The sequence below is a fragment of the Agrilus planipennis genome, unplaced genomic scaffold (genome assembly GCF_000699045.2).
Source record: "Agrilus planipennis isolate EAB-ADULT unplaced genomic scaffold, Apla_2.0 scaffold41, whole genome shotgun sequence".
In the NCBI taxonomy this organism is placed as follows: domain Eukaryota; kingdom Metazoa; phylum Arthropoda; class Insecta; order Coleoptera; family Buprestidae; genus Agrilus; species Agrilus planipennis.
Genome location: NW_020442445.1, coordinates 1,442,054 through 1,469,536, shown reverse-complemented (window position 1 = coordinate 1,469,536; position 27,483 = coordinate 1,442,054). Strand labels below are relative to the sequence as shown.

At 32.7% G+C, this 27,483-nt stretch overlaps 1 protein-coding gene across 3 annotated transcripts in view; it reads right to left on the bottom strand.

Annotated features, from left to right (window-relative positions):
* LOC108733576 (protein transport protein SEC31-like) overlaps window positions 1–27,483 on the bottom strand; it is a 260,375-nt gene that overhangs the window by 37,635 nt on the left and 195,257 nt on the right. Inside the window, exon 1 of one of the 3 annotated variants that reach the window (XM_025980437.1) lies at window positions 26,924–26,970. The exons of the other annotated variants lie outside the window; for them this stretch is intronic. The gene's annotated coding sequence lies outside the window, so the exon portion shown is untranslated. Of the gene's footprint in view, window positions 1–26,923; window positions 26,971–27,483 lie in introns of those variants that run through there. 3 annotated transcript variants of the gene reach the window in all.

The following is a 27,483-nucleotide window of genomic DNA, read 5'->3' as shown; positions in this document are numbered from 1 at the left end:
TCTACAATTCTGTACGGAACCCTCGGTGCGTGAGTTCGACTAGCAATTGACCAGTTTCCTTTATTTACAATTGACTGCCCCAGTAGACTTCGTTATGTCAATAGTTATTGGCCTGTCGCAATCCAATAGAAAATATAAATAAAGAATAGAAACGAAAATTCAAAAACTTGTTAATTTACCTACTCTGTGGTTTGTATGGGAAAAGAAGTGAGGTTTTTACGTTTTTCTGGGCAATTTTTCTAGTTTTTCTCTTCATAAGAATCTTACTCGGACGGAATATTAAAAAAAATATATCGAAATTGGTCTAGCCGTTCTCGAGTTTTACGCTTAGCAACACATTTAACAATTCATTTTTATTTATATATAGATGTAGCGCAATTTTTACCATCAATGTGTTAAATCGAAAGTTGCACGTAATACAAAATTTTTTCGCCAATATCTATGTTTCCACCGTATTATTAAATCAGAACTACTTGTTGCGGACCGAATATTGACATTTAAACACACTGAACATAATAAAAGATTGATGATTAATTAAAAATTAAATGATAACCTTTGAATATCCTGAGATCTCAAATATAGGAAGAACATTACTTCCATCCTTTAGTTGGACGTCTTAGTATATTTATATTACACTTGATAACTATAATCTAAGCCGTTTATTATGTTCTGTGATTTTCCTTTTCTCAAGCGACTTCATAATAAAAAACGGATTTTATCATCCTAAATCACTGAACTACTTTTTTTATAATTTTTTCACTTATCGACCACTATATTTCAGAAAAAATTTCGAAGGTTAGCAAATTAAATTCTTTCATTATATTTTGGATAAATATGACGTCCAGCACCTTCGCCAAATTTTGTTTACTTTTATTCCTTATTTGTTCTGACCATTTAGTAATTAGATATTTATTAAGGCTAAACCAAAGAATTAAAAGCTATAGATAACTTTTATTAAATCTTATAAACGAAATATAAAATAAATTAGCGGGCTAGTTTGTAAATTTAATTTCAAGCTAATTCTTTCTTGTTTCAAATAATTTAATATTACGATCGTAATTTTTTAGCTGCATGCTAATTAGTTAATCTATGACCATTAGCGTTACATTGTTTATCTTATTTAAATTTGATCGTTTCTAAGTCGTTGGTATTGTTGATTGTTCGGGACTATAAGACCGGATGATGGTTGCTTAGGTCCTTCTTACGGCTACCTGTTTCTTCAGTCACGACCGACTGCATTATCTGGTGAAGGACAAAGGTCAGGGTCAAATCGAACACACATCTGTTGAACTATGCACCCATACATATATGTGTAAATACATGTATATGTATTGTGGGTGTACCGAGTCTTGCATGGATAAGACGGCCACGAAGTGGAAGAAATATGCAATTCCTTATTATCGCTTAAATCTAACTAATCGCAAGTTCTAACGGAATCCTTTTCTTTACCTACGTGACTGCAGCGAAAAGTGTTAGCTCACTTTCCACAAACAACAATTCGTGACTCTTATCCTTGTTTGAAGAAGAAAATTTCAGAGGAATTTAATTTCATTTGGATTCCCGGAAACTGGACCGAGTGGGGGAATCGCTCTGGTGCTTCAGTTAGTGGTGCCGAAAGCACATGTAAAATTGAAATCGATCTTGTAACAGACAAGAATATACCGGAATTGTTTAGGTCTGCCTCTACTCCTTATTACTCCTGTTTCTGCTCCTAATTGTCTCTAACTAGCCTTTCATGACTAAGAAGGTGCCTTACCCTTACCAACTTTATTGCCTATTTCTTTTTGACTTTCCTGTGACCTCTGTTCTCCTAATTTTTCTAATACATACTAACTTATTTCTACCTTTCTCTATCCACGATATAAACATTCAATTAGTAACGATATATAAAATATTGAAAAATAAAATTACTTAATTATTAAGTTTTAATTGGCAAACTTGTAAATAGAAAGTTGCGAAAAAATCGTGAAAGACACGCATGATAGGTATACGGTTGTTAATGGAATTATTGTGAACGCTTTTTAGAACGTAAGACAAGAAATGTAATGTTATTTTACAACAGGTGCGTAATTTGTGACGAAAAAGCAGGTTTGTAAGTTAATCAAGCAATTAAAAAACTACAAATGTTTCCGTTTCTGTTCGTATTTAAAATTCATAATTATGTATAGTTTTTCATATGAAACCGCTACTTTCTTTTTGTCGCGTTGATGTTCATAAAACCGTTGGTTATTAACGAAGAAAGCAGGCAAGAAAGGCATAAAATGCAATAATAAGTGAAGTGCTATAGTATCAAGAAGAGTTCTCTTTTTAGCTAATTATGTTCAGAAATTAAATAAGTAGTATTTTAAAAAGAAACGAATTTCTAAATTAACCATTCGCGAGCATAGAAGTGACTTCTTTTTATTGAAGACGACTCGACCCTGCGCTATCCTCTGCTTTATATCACTACTACTCCTTCCGTCCTGACTTATCTGACTTCCTAAATACGTAAAATCAGTCATTTCTTCTAATTTTTCGTCTCATATCTTTATATTCGCTTTTTCCCTATTTTTTTTTCCCTTGCATATCAATATTTTTATTTTACTTTTATTTATATTCATACAGTAGTTTTGTCAGTACCGCTTCCATTTTATTTAAAGCTATCTCTAACTACTCCTTGCTAGATGGTAACACTGCTATGTCATCTGCAAATCTAAGCATACTAATCTTTTGCACCTGTATATCTATCCCTACAGTTGTATTGTCTTCAATGATATTGATCGCGTCTTCGATGTATAGATTAAAAAGTAGCGATGCCAGTGTGCATCCCTGTCTGACCCACTTCCTAATATTGACTTCTCTACGTTGCAGCTCCAGCTCTATAACTGCCTGTTGCTCTTTATACAAACTAAGTATCGCTCTTCTATCTTTGTAACTCATCCCTATATTTTTAACAAATTTAACTTCTAAATCTACAAAACCGATGTATGTACCACCCTTTCCTTTTTCTATCGTTTACTCTATTGTTACCCGTAAAGTTACAAATCTCTCGCCAATATCGCGTATTTATCTTCCTACCTATGATTCTCCGCCGACCAGCTGAGAATTCAGGGATTAACACGTATGTCTGAAAAATTACGGCACATCAAGGAAAAGCAATATAAAAAAGAATGATCATAATAAAATATTCACACATGCTTACAGATTAAAATATTTTCCAGAACTTGTGCTTCTTCTATCACATACACGTGTGGCTTTCTTTAGAAGAAAATGTGCATGAATGTAATCAAAGCTGTGTGTGTATGAGTCACTGTTAGTTCAAACTATTGCTATACTTATCCGCCTACAAGTAGTAAAGTTCCTTCAAGAAAAAAGTAAAATTGCCGTTGTTGTAAATCAGTGGTGGGCCGATATCGTAGGAGTTTTTACCTTGGCTACTGTGGCAAAACCTTCATGTGAGATCTGTATTTGCTTATTTAACTGTTCGTATGGCAACTGACTCTTATCCGCCCATATTTTACCGTAAACGGATAGAACGAAAAGTGCAAGCAAACGGTTATTACGTGTTGCTTTAGATCATGCCATGATCTTACAAAGAGACCTGCTAAGCAATTCTAATTACAACGTAGGTTTCAGATTTAAAACATAAAATGTCCGTAAGTACAACTGGTAACTTATTTATTTATTATAAAGGAACTCGATCTATATTTTTAATAAAAAAAAATATTTAATCTCTAGGAGAACATTACACAACACAATATTGAAAAAATGTGCAGGAAGAGATAAAAACATCTTATCAGTTAAGATAGTAATTCACCGATAACTCTTGGTGAAACATATTGACTAAATTACTTTAATAGATTTCTTTTACAATAAAGAAGAACATTATGAAACTTCTCAGAGAGATCCAAAAATCTAAAATAATTTAAGGAAGTTTTGTAAACATTACTGGAAAACAAAATAAAATATGATGCCTCTGACATTTGTACAATACTTGTGTCTTCAGATACGTCTAGGGTTGCCACCCGTACATTATTATAAAGTATTGTACTCTATTTCGACTGTGCGTACGTTATACTTTACAAGCACGCAAAAATACTTTATTGAAGGCCTTAAGTAAACATCGTAATTTTGTAAGCGATTATTCGAAATTCAGAGTATTTTTACATCAATAATATTGCACAGAAATAATTATGGAACAATCTGATTTCCCAAATCTGTTCAAAGTAGTGTCACTTTTGCTGTCCGTTCCGAACACTTCAGCATTTACAGAAAGAGTATTCTAAGTTATGAACGCGGGACTACAGGAATAAAGCTTCATTAAAACTAATTAAAAATGAACTTGTAGTTTACTTAAATCTTTGTTTGCCATGTTTAGAGGCTATTAATGTATTTAAGAGCGACAGCAATTTGTTACTGGCTGCTAGGTGTAACAAAAAATATGTTTTTAAAAACAAAAAATAAAATACTTTATTTTTATGCGGAGTACTTTTTTTTTAACCCTTTTAGTCGAGAAATACTTTATGTAAAGCCCGAAAAGGTGGCAACCCTAGATATGTCTAGACCTTTTAAAATAATCGATCTGTATAATACAATAGGTATGAACAGCGATTAGTTCTATTGTATTGCAGAATAATACAAACTAAATGGAATTTTCCATATTTTGCTATTACTATTTCTGATAAAAAGGTGTATATTCTCAGACACAGAAAAGTCATTATGACCCTATGGGCAGTCCGTTTTTAGTAAACCATGCTTTATACGGAGCCTGAATAATAACTTACTGTAAAACAACCATAAATTACTCTTAACTATACGAACAATCGGCAGCGATATTATTCTTTTACAAATGCCTTCTAGCGTTTCAAATACTTCTTGGTTTACCATAAATCATCCCAACAATACGAGTAACCAGCTTCATTCATAACCAGAACATTGGTTGCTTATGATAATAAAACGACTTAAACTCTTGGAAATACACACGCAGTCAGTCGTAATATGCACAGATATGAATTGCGAGAACTAAAAGAATGCCGTTTTAATTTTTTACAAAGAAAACTCAAATAGTTGATGCTTAAATCTTTTGTTTAAGAACCTAAAATTTCTGTACCATTTGCATCACAGACGAATGGAAATGAACTATAAGGAAATACACGAAATTTTTAATTTATATTTAAGATAATCTCGATTTAACATGCAAACATTTAGAAAGATGAATATGTAGATGAATTCTGAAGATTCCGGAAAAAGCTGAACATGACGGAGAAGTGAGAACCATCTGGTAAATAGCTGCTTTCACATAAAAAAAACTGCATTTATAAAGACTCATCAAGAAAATAAGAAATTAAAAAGAAAAAATATGGGAAACCTGGGGAAGAAATAATAGAATACATTTGAAAGAGAATAAGGAGAACAGGGGGTTGAAAACTTTTATAAAATAGGAGATGGGGCTGAAGGTAGAAGTTAAGGAAGAATGGAAAATTGAAAGGAAGGAATATAGGGCAAATGATATGACTGTGGAAGAGAGAATGGGAGAATAATACTGAAGATGTTGGAACAAATGGTAAAACAGGAGATGAAAAAAGTGAATAAGACATAAGACATAAAGTTGGGTACAAGAAGATAATAATAGATGAGGTACGTAGTATGGATATGAGAGACGGAAAAAGAAGAAATGGTGAAAAAAGAAGGGATGCGAACATTTCGTAGGGAATAAGAAGGTATAAGAATGAGGAATATATCCTTATAAGAATTTCAAATAAAAGTATATGGAGAGCAGCGGAAAATGGGAGAACGAATGAGTGGAATTTGATGTAAGCGTTTAAAAAAGAAAGCAGGAATATTTGTATTTTTAATATATTGGTGAACTTAAGAGTAGACAAGAAGGAACATGGGAGTATTTTTGAGTATAGTATGTGGAAATGACAACGCAAGATAGAATTATGTTTGTTTTTGTCAAAATTTTGTAAAATATAATACTAATGATTTAATTTAATTTACGCTAAACGGCTTTATACAAAGAAAGTTATAATACAATGTTCATATATGTCAATCAGGTATAAATAGAATTTTTATAGATTGCAATAATAATAGAGATTCATCTACTCTGATGTTGTACTTTACAGATAGATCTCACATTTCTTATCAGAGGATTGGCGTTTGTTTACTAGGAAGAAGAGTCACCCGGCTACGAGGTAAAATGTACTTCAAAGCTTTTTGAAACATTGAAGCTTAATAACTCGATAATAATGGACTTAATCACTAACTTTTTTATATGAATTTCGCGCTATTTCCGATGATATATGCAACACCCTGTATGCATCCCATCGCAGAATATTTTATACTGCACTGTATAACAAAACAATGACATGACATGAACAATTTCTTTTTCTATTGTGTCTTATAGGTAAATTAGGACCGAGTCTGTTTTGTTTTTACGAGAAAATACTGTAAATTTCCCATCGCGTTATTTCAACGTTAGAAAAACGACACGTTAGGTATTAAATACAGTAGGTACAGTTATCTACTTATAGAAATTACTGTCGATTTTACTGTTTCTACCTAACTGCTGGTATGTACTTCTATAAAAGATCAACAAATAATTCGTATGCTTCTTTCTTCTTCATTTTTCTGTCGCTTTTAATAACTATCTGCACTGTACTTGCCATTAATGATTCTTAAGTTGAATAAATGATGTGCTTGTTGTTCTGGTCTAAGGATTTTGTAACAAATGAGTACATAACATGTGACTAACGATAAGGTGTAATTTGCAAAACCACAAGGTCGAGTCATGTTTAAACCAGAAGGACTGTTTATTCTAAAATTAAACGTTGCAAGCTGCGGAAATTGATATTAATTTACAAATTTGATAATTAAAGATAATTAACTATCCATAAGACCTACACATACTGTACATCCGGGCTCGTAAAAATTATATTATCAGTCATATAATTTTTGTTCAAATATTTATTTAATACAGACTACGTAAAAAAGCCTCGAAAAATGTAAAATATTAAATGACAATTGTTTTTTATTTGCACCGGAACTTATTATTACGATGTGTGCTTTAGAAGTACTAAAATATATTCATTTGTGTTTATAGTTATATTTATACGTGATGCTCAATGTTGAGAAAAAGCAAGAACAGCATCGATAGATACGTTAGTGTTGCACTTGCTCTTGAAATTGTTGCATTTTATTTATCTTTTTTTTTTGGTATTGGTCTTTATATGTAAAGATTTTGAATATTACAGTGTACTTCGTATATGATCGATTGTATGTATATTGATGTACTTATATTGAAATTCGAAAAAGATCCTAGCGGTAAAAATACTGAAAGAACCAAAATTTCCGAAATGTGTTTTAATTTTTTACTAAATCTTGCAGAATCTAGGTCGTTATTGGAATGAATTTTCAATTTAGCTTTGTCGAAGTTAATGTGATTGTCCTCTAATGTTTTGACATTGTGCTATTAGTACAATTCTGAATTTCCAGTTTTAAATTCTCTGAAGCTTTACGAAGTGGCAAAATAATCCAGCACAAGAATCTTATCTATTTAAATTATTACTCATCTATAGGGTGCTAAAATAAATTTCCTAGTTTTTCTCGGCTACTTTTCTTATTTTTCTCGGTTATGTTGTTTTGGTCCTGCATGATTGTGGGAAACAAAGTCAGCCCCTTTTTCCCAATTTTCCTGTAGTGTATGTATACACGTTATATAAACTTTATAGTACTTATGTTATTAGTAGCTACTTAATTAATTTTATTAGCTGAGTGATTAAGTATAAAACAGAGACGTGGAACGAAATTGACAATCACGTACCTACATTTTACGTTCTAAGTAAAAAATTGACATATTTTTTGGTCGATACCGATCAATCTTAAAAACTCGTATACTTGACAAATTTCCCGGCTTTTTCCCGGTTATTCTCGGCCAAATTCATTTCTTGTTTTTTTCCCGGCTTTTCCAGATTTTTAGACATCTTCCATTCGAAATATTCCACTATATTGTTTTTTTAATCTAATTCAATACCTGCAAACAGGTCGTACACCCATACCTACGTGGTGAAGAATATGTGTTCTAAGAATCATCACCAATATTACTTTCCCATCCATTCGTCCTCCGGTCTTAAAGGTAAAGTGAATCAATAACGCCGACACCATAAAAACTTGCATCAGCAATATAATACAGCATATATGTATGTTGTAGGTGTTCTGGTAGCTCAACATTGCTATCGATGAGCTTTAATGATGTTCGAATCGTTATAGAATAGAACATTACTTAAATCTAAATGAATTTTCGTGATTACGTCATGTCTGGCCGGAAGGCTTATAATAGCTGTTGGATCTACGGATATATGAACTTGTTTTTTTTTCCTATTCTTCTGAACTCAAGAGTAATCCTCGCCGGCAATGCTCGGATGATCTCAACAATACGTTTATTTACAAAATGTATCTAATTTAGTGGTGGATTTTTATTGAATTTATTGATTATTTCATTATTTGTAATTAGATGGGATAGTACTGCTACAATTATTTTAAAATGATAATTAGTTAATGAAATGTACCATTATTTTCGTTAAAAGAAGAAAGAGAAGAAGACTTCTTAACAGTGTCATCTTACTATAAAATACTCGTATAAAAAATATGTGGTGTACGTATTAGACCAGTACCTACAAACTTACAATATTAAATAATTCTGAAACAGTAACTTCTTATTTCAATTTCAAAGTGAAGTATCATTATCAGTGTCATGAGGTCGTCATTTCAAAGGCTGGTTAGATACGAACGCCCATTATGTCCTATCTTGAGCCAATTTTCGCATTTCCCAAAAATTTCTACTGTTTGCTAACCGTAATCTGACCTAACATCAATCAAACATTTTTCTTATGCTTTCTTATTTTTAAACTTAATCGTATTTTTTGCAACTCCTTCATATTTCTAACCTTGTTTCTTCATTCATTTCCAATTATTTATACATATATCTTTTATTCAAGTCAANTAACTCATCCCTATATTTTTAACAAATTTAACTTCTAAATCTAGTTAACCATAATTAAATATTGAAATCAACAATTTAAGAACAACGTTTATTTAATAAAAAATTCAAATTAACTTTGCAAAATAAAAAACTTTCACTTTTTTACGGATCCTATTTTGGACATTGTTAACGGTACAAAAAGGCAGGTTGCAAGTAAAAGTTATTGCACAAGTTTTTTTATGCATGACGCACATGCACTCCCCCATAAATGTAAGCAAGTAAAGGTCAGTTGTTAGAACCGATATTTGTTCTAACCGAGATTTAGAAGATGAAAAAAATGTTATCCGCCTTTTATGATATTTATGTGCTAGAAAAATTAGTACCTACAATTTTTTATTATTATTATTAAAACAATTATAAGAAAAAATTTATCTTTACAATTTTGTGGAGAATTACGTAAAAAAATTATCTATTTCTCGGTTAGTTAGGAACGTACATTCGAAAGCAGTTAAAGGTCATTAAGAACTGTTTTCATTTCTGAGGTCAGCGCATTCCCAGGCAAGAGGTGCTACAGCAAATGAATAAACGATTGTTTAAATAGAATAATCCCCATTAGTATACAAAATGTAGTGTTGTGCCAAATTCTGAAACACTTTAAATGGTCGCGTAATACGTGACGATTAAAAGATGACTAAACGACGATTAAGAAAATATTCCAATAAAACAAAAATTAACACCATTTAAGAAACACGTGTCATCTTTTGGAGCTGTGAAAATCAAAGGAATTTTTTTTAATCTTTAATCTTAAAATACTTGGAAAAAATTCCAGATTCGACTCTTGTGATAGACAAACCATATTATACAGTATACATATATCTACAATTCTGTACGGAACCCTCGGTGCGTGAGTTCGACTAGCAATTGACCAGTTTCCTTTATTTACAATTGACTGCCCCAGTAGACTTCGTTATGTCAATAGTTATTGGCCTGTCGCAATCCAATAGAAAATATAAATAAAGAATAGAAACGAAAATTCAAAAACTTGTTAATTTACCTACTCTGTGGTTTGTATGGGAAAAGAAGTGAGGTTTTTACGTTTTTCTGGGCAATTTTTCTAGTTTTTCTCTTCATAAGAATCTTACTCGGACGGAATATTAAAAAAAATATATCGAAATTGGTCTAGCCGTTCTCGAGTTTTACGCTTAGCAACACATTTAACAATTCATTTTTATTTATATATAGATGTAGCGCAATTTTTACCATCAATGTGTTAAATCGAAAGTTGCACGTAATACAAAATTTTTTCGCCAATATCTATGTTTCCACCGTATTATTAAATCAGAACTACTTGTTGCGGACCGAATATTGACATTTAAACACACTGAACATAATAAAAGATTGATGATTAATTAAAAATTAAATGATAACCTTTGAATATCCTGAGATCTCAAATATAGGAAGAACATTACTTCCATCCTTTAGTTGGACGTCTTAGTATATTTATATTACACTTGATAACTATAATCTAAGCCGTTTATTATGTTCTGTGATTTTCCTTTTCTCAAGCGACTTCATAATAAAAAACGGATTTTATCATCCTAAATCACTGAACTACTTTTTTTATAATTTTTTCACTTATCGACCACTATATTTCAGAAAAAATTTCGAAGGTTAGCAAATTAAATTCTTTCATTATATTTTGGATAAATATGACGTCCAGCACCTTCGCCAAATTTTGTTTACTTTTATTCCTTATTTGTTCTGACCATTTAGTAATTAGATATTTATTAAGGCTAAACCAAAGAATTAAAAGCTATAGATAACTTTTATTAAATCTTATAAACGAAATATAAAATAAATTAGCGGGCTAGTTTGTAAATTTAATTTCAAGCTAATTCTTTCTTGTTTCAAATAATTTAATATTACGATCGTAATTTTTTAGCTGCATGCTAATTAGTTAATCTATGACCATTAGCGTTACATTGTTTATCTTATTTAAATTTGATCGTTTCTAAGTCGTTGGTATTGTTGATTGTTCGGGACTATAAGACCGGATGATGGTTGCTTAGGTCCTTCTTACGGCTACCTGTTTCTTCAGTCACGACCGACTGCATTATCTGGTGAAGGACAAAGGTCAGGGTCAAATCGAACACACATCTGTTGAACTATGCACCCATACATATATGTGTAAATACATGTATATGTATTGTGGGTGTACCGAGTCTTGCATGGATAAGACGGCCACGAAGTGGAAGAAATATGCAATTCCTTATTATCGCTTAAATCTAACTAATCGCAAGTTCTAACGGAATCCTTTTCTTTACCTACGTGACTGCAGCGAAAAGTGTTAGCTCACTTTCCACAAACAACAATTCGTGACTCTTATCCTTGTTTGAAGAAGAAAATTTCAGAGGAATTTAATTTCATTTGGATTCCCGGAAACTGGACCGAGTGGGGGAATCGCTCTGGTGCTTCAGTTAGTGGTGCCGAAAGCACATGTAAAATTGAAATCGATCTTGTAACAGACAAGAATATACCGGAATTGTTTAGGTCTGCCTCTACTCCTTATTACTCCTGTTTCTGCTCCTAATTGTCTCTAACTAGCCTTTCATGACTAAGAAGGTGCCTTACCCTTACCAACTTTATTGCCTATTTCTTTTTGACTTTCCTGTGACCTCTGTTCTCCTAATTTTTCTAATACATACTAACTTATTTCTACCTTTCTCTATCCACGATATAAACATTCAATTAGTAACGATATATAAAATATTGAAAAATAAAATTACTTAATTATTAAGTTTTAATTGGCAAACTTGTAAATAGAAAGTTGCGAAAAAATCGTGAAAGACACGCATGATAGGTATACGGTTGTTAATGGAATTATTGTGAACGCTTTTTAGAACGTAAGACAAGAAATGTAATGTTATTTTACAACAGGTGCGTAATTTGTGACGAAAAAGCAGGTTTGTAAGTTAATCAAGCAATTAAAAAACTACAAATGTTTCCGTTTCTGTTCGTATTTAAAATTCATAATTATGTATAGTTTTTCATATGAAACCGCTACTTTCTTTTTGTCGCGTTGATGTTCATAAAACCGTTGGTTATTAACGAAGAAAGCAGGCAAGAAAGGCATAAAATGCAATAATAAGTGAAGTGCTATAGTATCAAGAAGAGTTCTCTTTTTAGCTAATTATGTTCAGAAATTAAATAAGTAGTATTTTAAAAAGAAACGAATTTCTAAATTAACCATTCGCGAGCATAGAAGTGACTTCTTTTTATTGAAGACGACTCGACCCTGCGCTATCCTCTGCTTTATATCACTACTACTCCTTCCGTCCTGACTTATCTGACTTCCTAAATACGTAAAATCAGTCATTTCTTCTAATTTTTCGTCTCATATCTTTATATTCGCTTTTTCCCTATTTTTTTTTCCCTTGCATATCAATATTTTTATTTTACTTTTATTTATATTCATACAGTAGTTTTGTCAGTACCGCTTCCATTTTATTTAAAGCTATCTCTAACTACTCCTTGCTAGATGGTAACACTGCTATGTCATCTGCAAATCTAAGCATACTAATCTTTTGCACCTGTATATCTATCCCTACAGTTGTATTGTCTTCAATGATATTGATCGCGTCTTCGATGTATAGATTAAAAAGTAGCGATGCCAGTGTGCATCCCTGTCTGACCCACTTCCTAATATTGACTTCTCTACGTTGCAGCTCCAGCTCTATAACTGCCTGTTGCTCTTTATACAAACTAAGTATCGCTCTTCTATCTTTGTAACTCATCCCTATATTTTTAACAAATTTAACTTCTAAATCTACAAAACCGATGTATGTACCACCCTTTCCTTTTTCTATCGTTTACTCTATTGTTACCCGTAAAGTTACAAATCTCTCGCCAATATCGCGTATTTATCTTCCTACCTATGATTCTCCGCCGACCAGCTGAGAATTCAGGGATTAACACGTATGTCTGAAAAATTACGGCACATCAAGGAAAAGCAATATAAAAAAGAATGATCATAATAAAATATTCACACATGCTTACAGATTAAAATATTTNCGACAGGAATAAAGCTTCATTAAAACTAATTAAAAATGAACTTTTAGTTTACTTAAATCTTTGTTTGCCATGTTTAGAGGCTATTAATGTATTTAAGAGCGACAGCAATTTGTTACTGGCTGCTAGGTGTAACAAAAAATATGTTTTTAAAAACAAAAAATAAAATACTTTATTTTTATGCGGAGTACTTTTTTTTTAACCCTTTTAGTCGAGAAATACTTTATGTAAAGCCCGAAAAGGTGGCAACCCTAGATATGTCTAGACCTTTTAAAATAATCGATCTGTATAATACAATAGGTATGAACAGCGATTAGTTCTATTGTATTGCAGAATAATACAAACTAAATGGAATTTTCCATATTTTGCTATTACTATTTCTGATAAAAAGGTGTATATTCTCAGACACAGAAAAGTCATTATGACCCTATGGGCAGTCCGTTTTTAGTAAACCATGCTTTATACGGAGCCTGAATAATAACTTACTGTAAAACAACCATAAATTACTCTTAACTATACGAACAATCGGCAGCGATATTATTCTTTTACAAATGCCTTCTAGCGTTTCAAATACTTCTTGGTTTACCATAAATCATCCCAACAATACGAGTAACCAGCTTCATTCATAACCAGAACATTGGTTGCTTATGATAATAAAACGACTTAAACTCTTGGAAATACACACGCAGTCAGTCGTAATATGCACAGATATGAATTGCGAGAACTAAAAGAATGCCGTTTTAATTTTTTACAAAGAAAACTCAAATAGTTGATGCTTAAATCTTTTGTTTAAGAACCTAAAATTTCTGTACCATTTGCATCACAGACGAATGGAAATGAACTATAAGGAAATACACGAAATTTTTAATTTATATTTAAGATAATCTCGATTTAACATGCAAACATTTAGAAAGATGAATATGTAGATGAATTCTGAAGATTCCGGAAAAAGCTGAACATGACGGAGAAGTGAGAACCATCTGGTAAATAGCTGCTTTCACATAAAAAAAACTGCATTTATAAAGACTCATCAAGAAAATAAGAAATTAAAAAGAAAAAATATGGGAAACCTGGGGAAGAAATAATAGAATACATTTGAAAGAGAATAAGGAGAACAGGGGGTTGAAAACTTTTATAAAATAGGAGATGGGGCTGAAGGTAGAAGTTAAGGAAGAATGGAAAATTGAAAGGAAGGAATATAGGGCAAATGATATGACTGTGGAAGAGAGAATGGGAGAATAATACTGAAGATGTTGGAACAAATGGTAAAACAGGAGATGAAAAAAGTGAATAAGACATAAGACATAAAGTTGGGTACAAGAAGATAATAATAGATGAGGTACGTAGTATGGATATGAGAGACGGAAAAAGAAGAAATGGTGAAAAAAGAAGGGATGCGAACATTTCGTAGGGAATAAGAAGGTATAAGAATGAGGAATATATCCTTATAAGAATTTCAAATAAAAGTATATGGAGAGCAGCGGAAAATGGGAGAACGAATGAGTGGAATTTGATGTAAGCGTTTAAAAAAGAAAGCAGGAATATTTGTATTTTTAATATATTGGTGAACTTAAGAGTAGACAAGAAGGAACATGGGAGTATTTTTGAGTATAGTATGTGGAAATGACAACGCAAGATAGAATTATGTTTGTTTTTGTCAAAATTTTGTAAAATATAATACTAATGATTTAATTTAATTTACGCTAAACGGCTTTATACAAAGAAAGTTATAATACAATGTTCATATATGTCAATCAGGTATAAATAGAATTTTTATAGATTGCAATAATAATAGAGATTCATCTACTCTGATGTTGTACTTTACAGATAGATCTCACATTTCTTATCAGAGGATTGGCGTTTGTTTACTAGGAAGAAGAGTCACCCGGCTACGAGGTAAAATGTACTTCAAAGCTTTTTGAAACATTGAAGCTTAATAACTCGATAATAATGGACTTAATCACTAACTTTTTTATATGAATTTCGCGCTATTTCCGATGATATATGCAACACCCTGTATGCATCCCATCGCAGAATATTTTATACTGCACTGTATAACAAAACAATGACATGACATGAACAATTTCTTTTTCTATTGTGTCTTATAGGTAAATTAGGACCGAGTCTGTTTTGTTTTTACGAGAAAATACTGTAAATTTCCCATCGCGTTATTTCAACGTTAGAAAAACGACACGTTAGGTATTAAATACAGTAGGTACAGTTATCTACTTATAGAAATTACTGTCGATTTTACTGTTTCTACCTAACTGCTGGTATGTACTTCTATAAAAGATCAACAAATAATTCGTATGCTTCTTTCTTCTTCATTTTTCTGTCGCTTTTAATAACTATCTGCACTGTACTTGCCATTAATGATTCTTAAGTTGAATAAATGATGTGCTTGTTGTTCTGGTCTAAGGATTTTGTAACAAATGAGTACATAACATGTGACTAACGATAAGGTGTAATTTGCAAAACCACAAGGTCGAGTCATGTTTAAACCAGAAGGACTGTTTATTCTAAAATTAAACGTTGCAAGCTGCGGAAATTGATATTAATTTACAAATTTGATAATTAAAGATAATTAACTATCCATAAGACCTACACATACTGTACATCCGGGCTCGTAAAAATTATATTATCAGTCATATAATTTTTGTTCAAATATTTATTTAATACAGACTACGTAAAAAAGCCTCGAAAAATGTAAAATATTAAATGACAATTGTTTTTTATTTGCACCGGAACTTATTATTACGATGTGTGCTTTAGAAGTACTAAAATATATTCATTTGTGTTTATAGTTATATTTATACGTGATGCTCAATGTTGAGAAAAAGCAAGAACAGCATCGATAGATACGTTAGTGTTGCACTTGCTCTTGAAATTGTTGCATTTTATTTATCTTTTTTTTTTGGTATTGGTCTTTATATGTAAAGATTTTGAATATTACAGTGTACTTCGTATATGATCGATTGTATGTATATTGATGTACTTATATTGAAATTCGAAAAAGATCCTAGCGGTAAAAATACTGAAAGAACCAAAATTTCCGAAATGTGTTTTAATTTTTTACTAAATCTTGCAGAATCTAGGTCGTTATTGGAATGAATTTTCAATTTAGCTTTGTCGAAGTTAATGTGATTGTCCTCTAATGTTTTGACATTGTGCTATTAGTACAATTCTGAATTTCCAGTTTTAAATTCTCTGAAGCTTTACGAAGTGGCAAAATAATCCAGCACAAGAATCTTATCTATTTAAATTATTACTCATCTATAGGGTGCTAAAATAAATTTCCTAGTTTTTCTCGGCTACTTTTCTTATTTTTCTCGGTTATGTTGTTTTGGTCCTGCATGATTGTGGGAAACAAAGTCAGCCCCTTTTTCCCAATTTTCCTGTAGTGTATGTATACACGTTATATAAACTTTATAGTACTTATGTTATTAGTAGCTACTTAATTAATTTTATTAGCTGAGTGATTAAGTATAAAACAGAGACGTGGAACGAAATTGACAATCACGTACCTACATTTTACGTTCTAAGTAAAAAATTGACATATTTTTTGGTCGATACCGATCAATCTTAAAAACTCGTATACTTGACAAATTTCCCGGCTTTTTCCCGGTTATTCTCGGCCAAATTCATTTCTTGTTTTTTTCCCGGCTTTTCCAGATTTTTAGACATCTTCCATTCGAAATATTCCACTATATTGTTTTTTTAATCTAATTCAATACCTGCAAACAGGTCGTACACCCATACCTACGTGGTGAAGAATATGTGTTCTAAGAATCATCACCAATATTACTTTCCCATCCATTCGTCCTCCGGTCTTAAAGGTAAAGTGAATCAATAACGCCGACACCATAAAAACTTGCATCAGCAATATAATACAGCATATATGTATGTTGTAGGTGTTCTGGTAGCTCAACATTGCTATCGATGAGCTTTAATGATGTTCGAATCGTTATAGAATAGAACATTACTTAAATCTAAATGAATTTTCGTGATTACGTCATGTCTGGCCGGAAGGCTTATAATAGCTGTTGGATCTACGGATATATGAACTTGTTTTTTTTTCCTATTCTTCTGAACTCAAGAGTAATCCTCGCCGGCAATGCTCGGATGATCTCAACAATACGTTTATTTACAAAATGTATCTAATTTAGTGGTGGATTTTTATTGAATTTATTGATTATTTCATTATTTGTAATTAGATGGGATAGTACTGCTACAATTATTTTAAAATGATAATTAGTTAATGAAATGTACCATTATTTTCGTTAAAAGAAGAAAGAGAAGAAGACTTCTTAACAGTGTCATCTTACTATAAAATACTCGTATAAAAAATATGTGGTGTACGTATTAGACCAGTACCTACAAACTTACAATATTAAATAATTCTGAAACAGTAACTTCTTATTTCAATTTCAAAGTGAAGTATCATTATCAGTGTCATGAGGTCGTCATTTCAAAGGCTGGTTAGATACGAACGCCCATTATGTCCTATCTTGAGCCAATTTTCGCATTTCCCAAAAATTTCTACTGTTTGCTAACCGTAATCTGACCTAACATCAATCAAACATTTTTCTTATGCTTTCTTATTTTTAAACTTAATCGTATTTTTTGCAACTCCTTCATATTTCTAACCTTGTTTCTTCATTCATTTCCAATTATTTATACATATATCTTTTATTCAAGTCAAAATATGGCCGAAATTTAGTCGGAAAAAATAAAAAAATTAAAGAAACAATCAAGGATTTTTGTTTTCCAATTTCAATAACAGTACATAGATAATAAATATTGAATTTAAAATTTGGGATGAATAGCATTTGAATAATGTAAAGCATTTGATTTGACACCCTGATGTACACAGTTTTGAGCAAACGTATGTAAGTATTTAATTAATTTATTCGTGTATTGCAATATCTTCACAGTTTGTGTAATCGAATCGATGTTCTGTAAAGTTTTATTACTGAGATTTCTTTCATGTTCGCTGGGTGAATATGAAATTTATCCTTGACGATAGCTTTGTGATTTCTGATGCGAGCCGTTAAGCCACATCAACCGACACCGGTTACTCCTGTCTAGGAGTCTGTGCCAATTAGATCAAATCAAATACCTGATGTTCGTGCGTTTTAAGGGGTTTTTGTACCGGACGAATTATTAAAAATATATTTCGGTTAACGTTTTAACTTTTTTATTTTTTAATGATTTCCTGTTATTTTCATGGAAAATATGGAATAGTGGGATCCTGGGTCAACAAGACCTTTTGTCGATGCTGGTGTTGTTTTGATAGTACAGATCCTGTGGTTCTAAGAGATAGCGTCCGAAATTTTGAACACTTTGTATGTAAAATAAGCGAGGGATGATGTTGTATGGCGGCGACCAGACAGTCGAGTCGGTTTGCCTTTAGGAGACGCACACAATTTCACCTCGTCCTCGCTAATTTTGCAAAGGAACTGGTTCTCTTCTTGTTGTTTTATTTTTGTCGTTGGGATTCTCTTAGTCAGAACTATTTATAGACGAGCGTTATAGTTGAAGTCGTTCCGGTTTCAGTAATACTAATTAAAAGGAAGGTGAATTCTTAAAGAAGAATCTAAAGCATGGATGAGAACTCGCGACCGTCCTCCTGTTGCCTTCCTGGCTTTTAAAATTAATTAAAGATAAGGCACTAACTACGGCAATTTATCTTCAAATGTTCATTTCTTGATCTTCAAGATTACTATCGGGAAGGAACGATACTGAAAAAGCTCGTTGCGAATTATTTTTGCATTATTTTATTTGATTCGATAATACATAATTGGTGTTTTATGCTTTAAGTTAATTACCAGAGATGATCACTTGATTATACTCAAAACGTCCCTGCACCTACTAATATTAGTCGTGGTATATTTTGGCAGGACATCCCCTCAGACATAAATGGTTAGTTAGAAGCAGAAACAGGAGTTAAGAGCAGTAGAGGTAGACATGGATCAGATTCTTGCTCACAAACAGTTAAGGATTTGGGATGTTCTAGTTTTAAGGAAATGCGAAGATTAGCTCAGGATAGGAAGGAGTGGAAGTGGGTGTCCAACATGTCTTAGGACTGACGCCTTTACTACGATGATTAAAAGATACCCTATGCCCTTTTGTGTATCCTTGACAATGTGGTTGGGAAGTAACTACTTGTTTGTAAGAACTCCAAACTTTGGGAACAGTAAGTTCACAAAAACACATGTACCTACTTCTTATGACGCTCGTTTTAGCTACACATGCGTGAGCCGTGTGACTTATCGTTCCGCATTCTTTTTTAAAAAACGTAGACTTACAAGTCTTCAATTTGATATAAGTATGATTCATGTAGCTCCAGTTTATCCAAACACTAATTCTGAATTACATAGTTTTCATTTCTACTAGTTTCTGAAACTTTTTTTTATGTTCAACTTGTTTTTAGGGTTCCATGCCTCAAATGGAAAAAATGAACCCTTGTAGGATCACTTGTCCATCTGTCTGTCAATTATTTTTAGGAACGCGTGGAGGTATGAAGTTGAAATTAATGCCTAATACTCTGGTCTGCAATCCCTTCGAGATGTGACAAAAATCAAAACCTGTAAGGTCCTTCTTCTTGACTTAGAATCATAAAATTTGGCAAAATGCGATATCTTATAGCAAAAGTAAACCGTAAAAATTTGAAAACCGATTTGGGAATTGATTTTGGAACTTCCATCTTCGAGACTGGATTTCCGTGATGGACTAACTATTTACATACACTCACAAGTTTATACAGAACCCTCGGTGCTTTAGTCAGACTTGCACATGACCGGCTTTTTTATTTGTTATTAGCGTTTCATCAAAATACGATAAAAATTTTACAGGCTCTAATAGGTTCGCATTATGATGGGGCCATTACATTTAAGAACCATTTTACTGGTTGTTAAATATTAAAAGAAACTAAAAACTGAATCAATGTACCTATAGGTAATTCCGACTGCGGGAAACATTAGCATACAAACTAATAAACATGGAATAAATACGTGAAGTAATTGTGGTAAAAAAAACAGAAGGTGAAATGTGTTACTTCATAGTTATTATTTTTACTGTTGGGGTAATTTTAACTTTGTGTTGTGACCACAGAAATGCTGTTGCTTACTATTAAATTAAAGTAATATTTTAAAAAAGAAATGATGAGCTCTAATATTCAATTATATGACACATTTATTCATCATCATCATCGTAGGGCGTCGCCGACCTACGCCGGAAGGTAGGGCGGAAGGCCCTCTTCAGCGTGCTTTCAGGAATCGTGGGAATGGGTGGGTGGTGGTTTGGGTGAGAAAGATGAAACGGACGAAATGAAGACAGAAGAGAGTGAAAGATTATCTGTGGAATATTACTGCCTCAGCATTTGCCTAAGTGATCCAAGGAAACCACAGAAAAACTTGGATCAAGGTGGACGGATCCGGAATCGAACCGGGGTCCTCCCGAATGCTAAGCAATGGTCTAGACCTCTAGGCCATGCCGCTAGGTCCTAAAACTAGAACAACCCACATCCTTAACTATTTGTGAACAGTAATCTAACCTAGGTCTACCTTTACCCCTCCTAACTCCTGTTTCTGCCTCTAATATGTCTCTGACTAGACCTTCATGCCTGACAGATTTATTAACACACTTTTATTAGAGACTTTCTACTAATTTTAATCATTCACGGTATTGTAGGTACTTAATAGCTCCATATTTTAATACATAAAAATTTTGTTTTGATTCCTCCAACACAAAATTCCAAAGGATAGCAGGTATATAAAAACAAAGCCTATTTTATGAAGCACTTCAAGGTAATAACAGTTTTTGAGAGTATTAATTTAATTTCTGAAGTTACAGTAGGATATATACATGCATTAATTAGCATAAAAATCACATCGATACATCATTATAGGTAGGCATATGACACAACTACATACAGCCCATAATTATTGGGAGGTGGTACATCAAAAATATTTAAAAGTGGGTACTGGATGGTGTTGTTGTTTATGTTAGTCTCGTTTTTAATTCTACATGAAACAAAGCAGCTAAAATAATAGAGTTTGAGCATCGAAACAGGTAGAATTGTTTACAGAAACTTAATACAATACACACTTGTAAAACATTTCGCGTTCATGCATAAATTATTCATTTATCTATCGGTTCAGGTAGCGTTAGCAATAGACCGACGAATTTTCAATGTACAACTTTTTCTGATGGATTCACAAAAAATTACGTGGGAAATTTCGACTTTAAATACTTTATAAGGTGCTACATAACCCATTACACCTTTTGGGAAAATTTTAAGGAATCCGCCGAAAGAAAAGAAAAACAATGACACGAAACAGAAAAACTTATACCATAAAATAAAAGGTTACCTCAAATTTGTCATTATCAATGTTCATCGACTTAGAGCATAATAGAAAGAATAATTTCGTGAAAATTCTAATTCTTTTATTGATTAGCTGGTACTTATATATTCATCATAATAAAGTCGTCAGTCCTAAGACTAGTTGGACACGCAATTTCAACTTTTTTTTATCCTGAGCCAATCTTCGCATTTGCCTAAAACTAGAACAATCCACATCCTTAACTATTTATTAACAGTAATCTAATCTAGGTCTATCTCTACCCCTCCTAACTCCCGTTTCTGCTTCTACTATATCTCTGACTAGGCCTTCATGCCTGAGAAGGTGTCATACCTGCCTATCTCGCCTATTTCTTATTGACTTCCATAGAGTCCTCTGTTCTCCTATTCTTTCTAATACCTCTTCATTTCTAACCTTCCCTATCCTCATCATTCACCTATAACACCACCGTCCATGCTTTGCATCTGTACAACGCCGCGCTCTAAACATACACCTTTAAGTTATATATTTCTTTCAGTTAATTGATGATTTTTTTAGTTTTGGAGAGCACTTAAAACCTCCCAGTCTGTAATATTTCTTGAAATAATTTCAAAATGTTTAATAGACCACCAAATTTTTATAATCCTGTGCATATTCGTTTGAAAAAACATACATGAGGAAGTAAAATCAGCAAAGTTTATTGCCAGATTCTTTCTTGCTGAAGAAGGAATTAAAAGATAAATACGCACACAAATTTACAAATGTTGAACTTGAAATAATAAGTGAAATAAAATTCTAAAAAATGCATTATATTCGAATATTTGCATGTTAATAATCCTGCACTACACATACTTATACACATATCTGAGGTAAAGAAATTTGCATTCACTGATTACGATATGCAAATGTAATCGTTGTATTATGTATGGCATTTATTATATTTAAGGATTTAACTGCATTCATATTCATTACAAGGAAGATACTAAAGTTCTGTTTCTTTCATTCCTGTTATAACTGCCTTCATTTAAAAGTAAGTTAAATTTTTATTTATATAATAAAATTTGAGATCAGTGGCGCCTGATATATGATGTCAAACAGGCACTAACCCGACCCTTTATTTTACGCGGGAAAACACAATATATAAATAAGTGAGCTTATAAAAAATATATCATACAAATATGTACTAAATTGATAATTTTGGAATATTATCTAGAAAATGTTGTCAATTGGTAGGTATTATGTAGTTTAGAAGTATTAATAGTAGAGAAAGAATACCGTTTATAATCAAAAGAAGTAATTTTTGTGTTCGCGATCGGCTAATTTGAAAATTTGGAGCTTGACTCCATACGGTCTGAAGTGTCCCGAAAAGTTAAAAGCATTTGAGGGATGTTAAAAATGCCGGTAATAGAAATGAGGAGGTCTTAGAATGAGTTGGACAGTAGGGGACGCTATGGAAGTCGACGTCAGTAAGTTGGTAGGATACCTTCCTAGACATGAAGGGTTGCAATAGCAAAAGATATAGATATTCGAAGCAGAAATAGGAATTAAGGTATGTAGCTGTAGTTTTTGAGAAATATGAAGATTGACTCAAGATAGGAAGAAGTTAAGGTGCGTATCCAATCAGCTTTTGGGCTGATGGTGAGGTAGATAACAATTGCAACGGGTTTAATAATAGATATTTGTTGCCATTACGCGGTTTGGCTCGGAATAATAATTATTTTTTTTAAGGTTGTATTAAGGAATTGATAAATCTTCACGGGGGTATTCACAACACTTGCCAAAGTTTCACTACAATCGGATAAATGCATGCGGGATACGGGGCAACCAAACATTAATTTTTATAGGTATACAGAACACATGGGTGGTCATTTATATGTATGTAGGTGGCCAAAAACGTCACATATTCTACCAACAAACATGCAATCTTGCGGTTATCCTGAATCAACGCGAGAAATGGTAGCTCGTGGTAATGGGAAACAAATTGTCGTACGGTTTGTGAATGTCTACCTGTACCGAAAAAGAAAACATCGACATCAACGATAACTAATGATAAACAGCGAATGAGAAGGATGTCTTAATTTGTCTTGCAAGATGCAGGTGCAGGTTGTGCAATTTCACTTGTATCTTGTTTCGAATAGGGACCTGTTTTGCAACCGTGGAAGGTGCTCACATTACTTGCGGTTGATAGACATTTTGATTTAATTACAAAATAATCAGGAATTTACGCATTCACGACATACCTAACTGATTATACATGCATATAAAGCAATTGTTATGATTACAAATTGAGAAACAAATTATTTACTATATGTTATTTATCCACAAAATTAATGCTGGGTACCCTAGACAAAAATTTTCAGTCTCTCACAGTCTTTCAGCGTCTCAGAGAGCGTCTCTCACAGTCTTTCACAGTCTCTCAATTATTGCTTAGGTGTTTTTATGGATCTCTCACAGTCTCTGCATGAGAGACTCGAACGATAAAATTGTTAATTCAGAGATTCGAGTCTCTCACAAAGAGACTTGATACGAAATGAGGATCTCTCTATGAGCGATTCGAGTCTCTCGTTCAGAGACGCTAAACAGTTTTTTTTTGACAGTCTTTCAACAGTCTCTCTGAGCGACACCAGAGAGGCTCGATTAGAGAAGGAGACTCGAGTCTCGCTTTCAGAGACTCTGAGAGACTGAACATTTTTATCTCGGGTACATTTTTCTAGTGAAATATTATTATAAGTTATTCTGAACATATGCTGCTAAAAGATTATTTGGAAATTCAAACTAATAGTTATTTTTAGATGTAATATTTTTAATCAAAGTAATAATAATGACCATACAGGGTGAGTATATAAACTGTCAGGGCATAGAGCAAATGCAAATGCAGTTTATTTGGACCAAGATATGGACAATAGGTACATGCCTAAATAACATGGTGCTATGGAAAAAAATACAGGGTGTTAAAAGTGACAAAATATTTTCGTTTTTTGGTAATAACTTCACAAGATTTTCCTAAATCGTTATCAAAATTGGCACAGAGATGTAATTTTAGGCGAGAAATATTAACAATTTGGAGCAATCAGTAGTTAAAACCTTTTTATTGACAACATTGAAGAAAGGCTTTTAACTGAATTAAAAATTAAATTGTTGTCTTTTTCAAAAGTAACTTTAAAAATAAGAATGCCATTTTCCGATAATTTGAAAAATTAACTTTTCAACTTTATTTTTTTATAAGTATCTTATTGAAATGATTGAGCTCTAATATTATCAAGGTTTTCTTTTACGAATTATTAATTAGTTTATTTTATAAATATTAATCTAATTGCTGATTTTACTATTTACAACTCAGGCGGACTACCTCAACTTTAACAATCAAGAGCTTAGAAATGCGAAAGTATCTTCTTCATTCTTTGGTATTAACGATTCAAAAACGAGAGGGCAAATTACAAACCATTTCTTTTTTGGTATATTATACGGGTCCAGCGTAGATTTCGTTAAGCGAGTCTGTTTTTCAAGTTGTAAGTAAAATGAACGGGATGTTCAAATAACCATCACAGGCGATATTTAAGTAATTATGTTACTTAACATACTGACAACAAAGTTGTCAAGAACATCTTATCCACTGACATATTTGGTACACACACTATTAGAAACGCATAAATGGTTTTGAACCGTTTCCTGTCGGTTGCATCTTTGAGCGGTAAAACGTACAATGCCTTTTAACTGTTAACATTTACTTAATTAAATAATCTACACTTAGTTTAATGACCGACTGCCTTTGCAGATAGCCAGGTGTTGGACGGCTCCGAGCATTAGATGTATTGACAGTTATCATTGATTAGCTTTTAACGTGTTTATTGTACTTAACTAAATAATTGACATGTGCTTCTTTGTCGTTTGAAATGATTGATAGAAAGCAATCAATCTCGCTGTACAGTATAATGCAGGACCGCGCATACTGACGTTAAATTAAAAGAAGAATTCAAAAGCCCAAATTATAGGGTTGTTCGGAAAGTCATTTCGTTTTTTTTTTTGTGGAAATGAAAGGCAGTTTTCATATAATAAACAAATACTTTATTAAATTATATATTGACCGTTCTGGTCCAACACCTTTTGCCATCTTTCTGGTAGTAGCATAATTCCACGCTCATAAAATTTTTGGTCTTTGCTGGTAAAAAACTGATCGAGGAGGTTTTTGACCTCCTCATTTGAGGTGAAGGTTTTACCGTCTAAAAAATTTTGGAGTGACCGGAACAAATAATAATCCGATGGTGCCAGGTCTGGAGTATATGGTGGGTGTAGCATTGTATCCCATTCAAGCTGTAAAAGCTTTTGGCGAGTGACCAAACTTGTGTGAGGTCTCGCGTTGTCTTGGTGAAACACTACACCTTTCCTGTTGATTAGTTCTGACCTTTTCTGTTGAAGTGCATCATTTTGTTTGTCCAGCTGATGACAGTAGACTTCCGAATTAATCGTTGTGTTATCCGGTAAATTTTTCGTCCCCCAGTGATGATGCACTTCAAAAACGGATCATTTTCGTGACGAAGAAGCGAATTGCAGACGTCAATGCGGCGACACTGTGACAACATGGGGAACCCATACATCGAGCTTCAAGGATAATGCCAGGCCTTTCAAGTGGTCATAAACTGTTGAATTTGATAAATTTAACCTCAATCCGATCCGATCCGATCACGTGTTGTTATTCGCCGGTTCACATCAACTAATGCCTTTATCGCGTCTTTATCAACTTCAACCGGCCTTCCCGAACGTGGTGCATCTTCGACATCAAAATTGCCGGATCGAAATTTAGCGAACCGGTTCTGGCACTGGCGTACTGTCAACACACCTTCTCCATACACATCAGTCAATTTCTTTCTGGCTTGAACAGCATTTTTACCCTTTCTGTAGTAAAACAGTAAGATATGTCGAAAATGCTGCTTATCGCTCTCCATATTTAAAAGGGCACCAACCAAAAACTACTGCGTAGAATTAATTGGAATTTTTCACACACAAGCCTTGCTATATGAGCTCTCAAAGCATATAAAAGTTATACGGCTTAAATGTGAAGTTGGGTGCAAAAGAATACAATTGAATCCTCTGTCGGGAAAAAACGAAATGACTTTCCGAACAACCCAATAAAATAGCAGATTTATTAATTTGTACAAAATCTTGGTGTAGTAATGAGCAAAAACACAACAAATAATAAGGTAGAGATTACTATAGTGTAGATTAAAACCAGGATATATTTAAGTAAAATTGAAACAAATGTCAAGATTAAGATGAAAATCAAGATATTGGCGTCATCTTTGTTCCGCAGCAATTAATCCTATGATAAACAATTTTGCAGAAGATTCCAGTACTATTACCATTACAAAGTCTCAGATAAAAAGTAAGGTCTTCACTAATCTTATACTAAGAATCTTGTCGTTGTGAGATTTTAGGTATCATAAACCATTTAATTAAACCGTGCAAGGCTTTCAAACAGCACTTGTAACGGAGTCAATAAAGAATGAAGAACACAACTGAGTGTCACTGTACTATATCAGATCGAAGGGCAACTTACCATTAAACTGGGGTCAAGTTGGAGTCAACCAAAGATCGCAGTAATTCGTGCGCTTTCTGTAGTAGAAAAATACAACTAGTATTACAGATCCTTTTATACATACAATTATAAGAAATATTTCTAATATTTTGCGTAAACTAGCCACTTCCTTAATTCATTAATATAAAGAAAATATTATCATTTTTATAAACAAATAAAACAACTAAAATGCTTATAATTGTTTCCTTTAATGACTCTTATAATCTTTTAGGTCTACTGAACCCTTTTTTAAAGTGCCGTAATTACATGTAAAAGTTCAATAGGCCTAAGAAATTGTTAACAGTTAATGCTATGTACAGTAAACATTTAAAAACAATTTGGTAGTTTTATTTATTTATTTATTTATATAAAAAATGGTTCACATAAAAGTAAAATTAAAATCTCAAAACTTATCTTTTTAAGGTTCCACACCATTACTTGAAATATGCTCGGAAAATACGGGAAATATCTTCAAGGATCGATTCCTCTGACGAACGAACTACTTACATAACAAGTTTATATGAAACCCTCAGGGAGCGAGT